Source organism: Thalassophryne amazonica, chromosome 12 (genome assembly GCF_902500255.1).
Source record: "Thalassophryne amazonica chromosome 12, fThaAma1.1, whole genome shotgun sequence".
NCBI classification, from domain to species: Eukaryota; Metazoa; Chordata; class Actinopteri; order Batrachoidiformes; family Batrachoididae; genus Thalassophryne; species Thalassophryne amazonica.
The window spans coordinates 41,222,611-41,231,525 of NC_047114.1; the positions used below are offsets into that span (position 1 = coordinate 41,222,611).

The following is an 8,915-nucleotide window of genomic DNA, read 5'->3' on the forward strand; positions in this document are numbered from 1 at the left end:
ATCTTGTAATTGTTGTTGTATCAAATGTTCGTAATAAACAGTTTTCATTCATTCATTCAAGGTCATACTTGAACGGAGCAAAGTACGGACGTTTAAAGATCTTTTGGTCATTTTGGGCAAGAAATTTAATGAACTTATTCTGACGCTGTACACTCTCAAAGGGACCAAAATTTATTGTCTGTATGAGTTGGAAGATGGACAAACTTACGTTGCAACTGGATGGGACAGGTTTATGAGCTTAGCGTAAGTGCCTCACTGCCTTTATCAGCTCACTGTCATTTCCAAAAGGAAAATGTCCTGCTTAGAACATAAGTCAAAGAAATGTCACCACTTCTTTACTTCATATTTTCTGGTAAATCAAAGACTATGTCTTAAATATCACAGAAGCTGAGGGGAATTTAAGACTGATTTACCAGAAAATGTGAAGAAAACAAGCTCTGTAATTTCTTTGAGAGGGTCAAACTGTTGTGTGGGCCGCTGAAGAGGAGGTACTGCTGGCTCACCACCACCAGAGGGCACCCTGCCTGGAGTGCGGGCTCCAGGCACCAGAGGGCGCTGCCGCCTCACAGGAGCAGCCAGGGTGACAGCTGACACTCATCACCTATGACAGCTGTCAGCACTCATCGGATCAGCATCGGTATATCAGCAAGACGTCATCTCCACCTCTTTGCCGAGATATCGTTCTACCTGGAAGGTAACGTACCTCAGCTGTCTGCTTGACAATATCCTTTGTGACTTTTGTGCATTATCTTTTGGATTGTTTTTCCAACGAGAGGTGGAGGTAGCTTTCCTGCCGTGCTGATTCCTGGGTGCAAACGCATCCTCATTTACTTGCTTTTTGTTCCTCGCCAGCAGTACCAGATCCGACACGCGGAGGCAGTGGCCACCTGGGAGTTCGGGACTTGGCGGCTCCAGTATTCCCGGGGTCTGGTGGCGGAGGAAATCGTGTGGTTCCGGTTCTGCTTTGGACAGACGTCTCCTATCTTCGAGCCTGCCCACACGACACCTTGTGAATTGACTCTTGTCTATTGTTGCAATCTGTTGTATTTGTTGTGCACATTCACAACAGTAAAGTGTTGTTATTTGACCTATTCCATTGTCCGTTCATTTGCGCCCCCTGTTGTGGGTCCGTGTACCTACACTTTCCCAACACAAACGAGAAAAAAAAAAAACATGATTGGCCTCCCACTTTTCTAATAAGACAAACTTTTCCCCTTCAGATGATTTCACTGTAAACTAATTAATTTTCTCATACTGCAAACTTGCCTTTTCTCATTAATATAATGTTTTTAATATATATTTTTTATATTTATCAGCTAGGGTGAGGAGGCAAAAAAGAAGAAGCAGCAGCAGCTGCAGATGAAAAAAGAGGTGAGAAAACTCAACCAGACTGAACATTTGCAACAGTATAAACACACACCTTGTTGAATTGTTTCATTATGTTTCGTCACCACAGAAAGTGGTAACCGCTGCTGTTGCATATTAAATTTTTGCCTCTATTTTTTTCAGATGGTGGTTGTTGAGAAAAAAAATCAAATTATTTTGCATCATCAAGTAAGTAGAGCCTGGCAGGTACATAACTATTCATCCTGAATATAAACATTCTGTGACCGATTAAATCTGTCTGTTGAATTACTCTGTAGGGTGTTTGTTAATGGAGTGCCCCTGGTTCCTCCAGTGAAGGTCAGAATCCCAGTTTACGCACTGAAGCGAATGGACACCGTCCTCAACGTGGTCCAACAGAAAGTGAAAGTGCGAGGTGGAGAAAGGTACAGTACAAGCAGGGGTGCACCATCAGGGCACGAACACCAAACACACGGGTGCCCTCCCTGACCCCCCATCCAAAAAAAAAAAAAAAAAAAAAAAGGGGGAAAGAGTCACTGAAAAAAAAAGAAAAAAAAAGATATATATATATATATATATATATATATATATATATATATATATATAGCAACAGGCTCATATCCACAACAGCTACAGGCTAGCTAGCTAACCTAGCGTGGAGGGTGATTGATTGCTGCTGTATTATCGATTTTCTTCACATTTAAGAACTAACTGTGACATATTGAAGCAGTTTGATGTTACCCAATGAATCCAAACACATTATTTCACATATAAATAAGCACGACAAGCTCATTTGTAAGACAGTGACATGCTAACTAGCAACTAACACACACACACACTGTAGTTTTGTGTGTGTGTGTTTAATTGAACGGTACTTTGCAAACACAGAAGTGGACCAAATCATTCTGAGGTTTCTCCTGCGTCTTTGAATTTGCAGACTTTATAGACTTGATGGAAATCTTGTAGAAGATCCAATGCAGCTCAAAAGCCAAGAGAATTATGTTGCTGTTGGCATCGGGAAATTTAAACCTGCCCCATACGGTCAGCAAGAGAACACATCCAGCAGTAACAGCAACACTGAATGGTACGACACAAAAAAAGAAAAAAAGGTTATTTGTAACAAAAAAAAACAAAAAAAAAACATTAATTCTTACATTGCTTTTCCTCCCTACAGCAAAAAGACCACAGCTGCTGTTAAAACAACTTGTCAACCAAAGAATGTGGTGAGTTCACTTTGTTCTGTGGATTTTTTTCCACATGTAAAATATTTTCTCCCACAAATCTCATCCAGTTTATTATCTACACTATTTGTTGGTGTCAAAGGTTTATACCAAACTGCAGTCAAACTTGATCAAATTTTAAATCTTAAATTTTATTCTTAGGACAAAGATCAAATTAGCTGAGCAGAATCCAGCTGTGTGTTCTGCATTTGACGGCACAAGTCGCCTCCTGAACAGAATTTTGTTTGATTGTATTATCTTGATTTCAGCATTTACTTGGATAACTATGAAAACTTAGATTATTTAGAAACAAAATTCTGCAAATGCACTTGAGACTGTGCACTCCAGATCATCAAGATAGAGCTGTATGTCTCTCTCTGTCCAAAAAATGCAGCTATTAATTCAAAGCTGTCTGGTTATAAATTATGACTTTGCCATAATTAACACAGTGATTGATTTGTAAGCTGGGGAATGATGGCGAGCTGCAAAGCTCTTCTTTAAGCAACACTGGACAATAATTTATTCAACAAAACTGGATGAGTTGTTTTTGCAACCTGATAATTGTAAATATTTTTATTTAAATTGACAGATTAAACCTGCTGCTCCCAGAAAAGTTAAGCGAATGCTGCCCAAGATTCCAAAAACCCATTTTTGCTCCTTCTAGTAAGTTCAGATCTTCAGGTGGATAAGTATTTTTTCTTGAATCTGATTTTGCTCTGAATGATTATATTTCTCTTTCTTGCATCATTCTATAGTGTGTATGCTAATGGAAAGCCAAGGTTCCTCCAGTCCAAGTCAGGATGCCGAGGTATGCAGTGAAAAGAATAGAAGATCTCTACGACCCTGTGGCGAAGAAACTGTGTCTTCCAGCTGGAGTGACCGGGTACTGACCAACACTTTAAATCACATCCAGTATGAGCCAATCAACGCTGTTATACAAAACATTTGGCTTTGTTGCATTGCTCATTAACTGGATCAGAATGAACATTTTTAAATATTTGCACGTTGCACTAATATGTCGAACTGAAAGTGGATTTGTAGCTGTGGAGTTTGACCAAAATAGTCTCACATTTCTCCTGTCTCCTCTTTGGTTTTTCAGACTTTACACAGTCGATGGACGTCCCATCAAACATCTGTATGAGCTGAGGAGCAGAGAGCCTTATGTTGCTGTCAGCAGGGGTCAGTTTGTACCTGCTTACTATGAAGACACAGTCCCAGCACCCTGCCAGGACACCAGGACCGAATGGTATGAAGCAAAAAAAAAAAGGAAGAATCAATGTTTTTATTCTCACATGGTTCTCATATCAGAGAACATTTATTAATCTGGGCCTTGTGTTTGATCCCTGCAGTAAAGGCACTTCACCAGCTGTGCGTCCTGTGCGTCCGACAGAGAAAGTGGTGAGTTCAAGTTCAGTTTGTTCAGTTTTTTGCAGCTTTTTACAAATTTTGCTGTGACACTAAAAATTAATGAACGAATGGAGGTAACATGGAAACTGAAAAGCTTTTTTTGACAATACTGTTCATTTATTTATTAAGTATTAATATAGTTTTTAATTATTTTTATTTAAATTTAAAGATTAAGCCTGTTGCTCCCAAAAAAGTTGAGCCAACAGTCCCCCAGGATTCGAAAACCTGAGTTCTTCTCAATTCAGTAAGTACAGATTTTCAAGTAGGTAAGTGTTTATCCTGAATGTTTTTTCTCTGAATGATTACATGTATTTCTCTTTGTTTCATTATTCTGTAGTGTGTATGCTAATGGGAAAGCCCTGGTTCCTCCAGTCCTCATAAATATTCCCAAATATGCAATGAAGAGACTAGAAGATGTGTACAGCATTGTGGAAAAGAAAATAAGTCTTTGAACTGGAGTGAAAAGGTATTGTCCAACATCAACACCTTGTAAATTGTGTCCAGTTTGAACCAAGCAACACTGTTATACTTAGCATTTCTAGTTGTCTGATTGCAGTTAATCCAAAACTGAATCAGCCATTACTCCAAACTATTTTAAAGTATCAACAGTACTGCCATATTTGTGTATTTGAATGTGGATTTGCAGCTGACTCCTCTTTGAATTCACAGCCATTGAAGATATGAAGGACTTGAAGAGCAAAGAGCATTATGTTACAGTTAGCAGAGGAAAATTTATACCTGCCTCATATGGACAACAAGACACAACGCCTTGCAAGAACAGCAGTAAAGAACGGTACCAGGCCAAAAAAAGAAAAAGAAAAGAAAAAGCATATTCATATATATATATATTTTGTTTTTCCAGTACTTTTTTCATCTTGGTGTGTTTCCTTCTTACAGAAAAGATCCGTCACCTTCTGTTCAAACAGTATGTTGTCCAGAGAAAGTGGTGAGTTCACATTTGCGGTTTTCTTTCTTTCTTTCTGTGGAGACTGAAGTAACTGAGTCAATCTGACTTAATTTGTTGCCATTTCTTCCTCTGTTTTTTTCCATGTAGGTTGCTGACAAAAGAAATATGAAGATCAGTGACAGAGCGCAGAAAATCTCCTTCTCTTTCTCTTCTGATTCCTCCTCTCTGTTGGCCCCCTCACTCCCAGAACCCTTTTCACACGAGGGTAAGCAGTGCAGTTCTACAGAAGACACTTGTTGCAGTTTGGTCACAGTGAAATTGGAATGAATCACTTTATTTTTCTGTGGTGTGTGTGTGTGTCGACTGAGGTCTTTCATTTGTTCTATGACTTTTTCCTCCTCCTGTCTTCAGTTTCTCACGACACTTCAAATGTAACCCTCACCAAGGAGGACAAACACCACATCCACATGCTGCAGAAAGTCCGAGGGAAGCAGGTGAAAGTGAAAGATCTGAAAAAATTAGCAAGTTACATCAGATGGTGCATCATCAAAGAGGACATGTACCCACAGATCGTGAAAATGGTCAGTACTGCTGAAGATGATTCATTTATGCTTTAAACTGAAGTTGAAGATGAGAGTTATTTTTTTGAGAGGTTTTAAGAACCTGATGATGGCGTCCAGTCTGAGACCAAGCCAAAAAAAAAAAAAAAGGGCATAAACTTATTTACAAACAAAATTTACTTTATTTCCTGTCTTTGTTGTGCATATTTGTCTTTTGGATACTGAAATCATCACTGTGATCTTCTTTCTTTCCAGTGTTCAGAAATTTTATTCCAGACGTTGCGGCAATCACTTTCTAGTACTGGTCCAAAGTGTAGTCCAGAGGATGACAAATCCATACTTGAAGCTCCATTTCCATGCTTCAAGGTAAATTATTGTGAACCAAACTGGAATGTTTTATTTATCTGCAGTGTGTACATGAATATATCCCGTCTTTAAAATGTTGGACAGTGCTGCACCTGAACATCAGGCACAGTGACACTGACATTACTGATATAATTCTGATAATTCATTCCTTTATCTTTGTGCATTTCTTTTGCAGTATGTCTACAAGTATTTCCTAGAGTTCTTAGATGCTCCTGAGTTTGACGTCAGCATAGGAGAGAAATACATTGACCAGAAGTTTGTCATCCAGGTAAGAACTGCACATTATAACAGCTATTTGTGCTACATTTGATTTCAAAACTGTTCTTTGACTAAAGAGACTCAGGAACAGAAGCACTGCTAAGACAAAAATCTGGTCTAAACTTAGCCATGTTTTCCAAATTGATGAATATAATGAATAACTTTCATTGTTTTCCAGCTCCTACAACTGTTTCATAGTGAGGATGTCAGGGAGAGATGGTACCTTATACAGATACTCTACAGGATCTATGAAACGCTGGTTGGACTGAGAGAGTTCATCCTCAAAGAGATCGGTCTCACGTTCAAGAGGTCAGTGTCGTTCCTCTGCTGTGCAGCTCATTTTAAAATCCATCTGTCATGAGAACCTGAATGATTTGTCTCTTGGGATGTGAACCGACACCCTCCCTGGCAGGCAGAAGGTTTGCTTCTGACCTGGTCCTTTCTATGTGGACTTTCCACATTCCTCCTCAGGTTTGGGTGGGTTCCCCACATCCTCTAGCTTTCTTCCACTTCCAAAGACATGTAGGATTGGTGACACTAAATTGACCATAAGTGAGAGTGCAAATGTGTTTGTGTTTAAATGTGGCCCTGTGATTGATTGGCACCTGTTCAAGGTGGACCTCACCTCTCACTCAGTGACCACTAGGATTGGTTCATGGAGCTGTATATAAGAACTAGAGAGCGCAGTCCCATTGCGCCACACTAAACAAAAACGTCCCTTCATGAACAACTACATGACGTCTCCTAACCGGGCAAAATACTGATGAAGTTCCCGGATGTTAATGCATTTTCAATGGAGATTCGCGACTGAACACACTCAGAAAAATGCTCGCAAAATACATGTTAAAATGTCATTTTGACCTGGATATCGAGCCAGTAAAAGTAAATTATGTCAGGAAAGTATTAATTAAACTTACTTTGACACTCACACATTCCCAAATATTAGTGTTGAAAGTTACACAGATCTTATATACAGCTCCATGGATTGGCTACAGCTCCCCTGTGAGCCTGAATTGGAATAAACTGGTCTTGAAATTAACAAATATATATAAAAAATAAGGATCGTATTAAATTACTGGTTCAAAAAAGCTGTGAAGAAATAGTGGTCATGTTTAAATCTGTCCCGTCCGTTTGTCTCACTGGTAAATGTTAAATGCTTGTATTAATTTTTGTTGTTTGTTTTTAACAGGTTTGTTCACGAGAAACAGCAACACAATGTTATCGCTGACCTCCTGAAAGTCATAGGAAGGTATGAACTTTTTGTTTTTGAAGAAACTAAGCCATAATGTGTGTGGATTTTTTGTCACGAATACCTCAGAATCAGTGATTTGTCTTCATGCTGCTCTCACATCTACTTGTAGACAGAATAACAAATGAAGTTTGTCACTGATTGCTGCCTAAATGATAACTATTTATTTCATTCTCCACATTGTTGGTTTTTTTATATATTCCTACAGGATATTGAAAACTTCTTGTGTCAGTGAATGAAGAGCAGAAGACGTTCCTCTTTAATGCTCTATTGCCTCTGCACGCTGTGGACTCAGTCACGCCCTACGATCAACTGGTAACGCATGCAAGAAATTTTTCTTCATCTCATCACAAATCATAAGGGATTTAAGTCAAACTACAATTCATTCTAAGCCACACAGACCTTAGAAAAGAACTGTATCTCATTTATACATCTTACCAAAATCTGCTTTGATCACATTGTTAAAGATTTTATATATATATATTTTTTTATCACTGTTAAACATTTGTACCTTTGTCTTCTTTCTTATGAAAACGTTATTGTGCTGTTTTGCACCAGTCTTAAGATAACCCTGAGAATGCACATATTATTCAACTTCGTTTTAGCATGCTGGGGTCAGTCTGAACTGGGAGTAAAGAACTGGAGGTTATTTTGACCGTTGTGAATTTATGGCCTTGTGATATGTGATGCTTAGTGTGAAGAACAGGACACTCTAGGCAGATGCAGAACAGATAAGTGCAACAAACGAACGGGATGTGCTGACCTTCGACGATAAGATTAAAGGAAAGAAACTGTTTTTCCTTACAGCTGCACTTATCGACGTATGTGTTTATGTCACGGGAAGAAACTTGTCTTGTGTTGTCCCCCCCACCCTTAGGACAAGTTTTATGATGTGGTTAGGGCTTCTCCAATAAAAGAGCAGGAGCGCAGGCCAGACTTTAGTGTAGCTTTGGTGTACAGCCTGACTGCACTCCTCGCGAGCTAAAATTGACTTTCTGTCTCACTGGTGGTTCTTGACTCTGTTTGTCTTGTTAAAGGTTTTAAGAATGTTTGGAGGCGAAAATACCCAACACACATTTCCTTTGTATTATAAACTGTCAGCTTTATCTGGACGTTTTCTTTGTGTCTTCATGTCTTAGCCCGTCTGTCCCTTCACCATCTCTGTTCTCCTGAAGCTTTACATTTGAATGTAAATTTCACTGTATTGACACAAAGTTTATCTCTTTTTGTGCTTTGTAGCTGGTGCACTGTGTTATCAAGTTTTTGAGGAGGGACAAATCTCTAACTGAACCGGTACGGCAAATAAATTATGTTAGAAATTTTTTTTTTCAGTTAAATGGGCTATGTATAAGAAAACAACAAAAATCCAGATATCTGCAAAGATGTCTGACAAATTATTTTCCTTCATACACATCTTGATATTGTGTGCTGCTGTTGTGTGAATTTTCACTGAATAAGAAAAGTTACACTGCACTGTAACTAGTTTATTGACGTGGTTCCTGTCTGACTTTATTGTCACAACAGGTGTTGAAAGTCATGCTTCAGTACTGGCCAAAGACCGATGGTGACGTGAAGAAATTGATGTTCTTCATTGACGAGCTGGA

The 8,915-nt window shown here is 38.9% G+C and overlaps 1 long non-coding RNA gene across 1 annotated transcript; it reads left to right on the forward strand.

Moving 5' to 3' along the window:
• The first annotated feature begins 3,942 nt into the window (after positions 1-3,942).
• Positions 3,943-4,422, forward strand: LOC117521762. The gene is made up of 3 exons (XR_004564049.1): positions 3,943-3,962; positions 4,141-4,215; positions 4,309-4,422. It is a non-coding gene; the product is annotated as an uncharacterized LOC117521762 (long non-coding RNA).
• Positions 4,423-8,915: the final 4,493 nt, after the last annotated feature.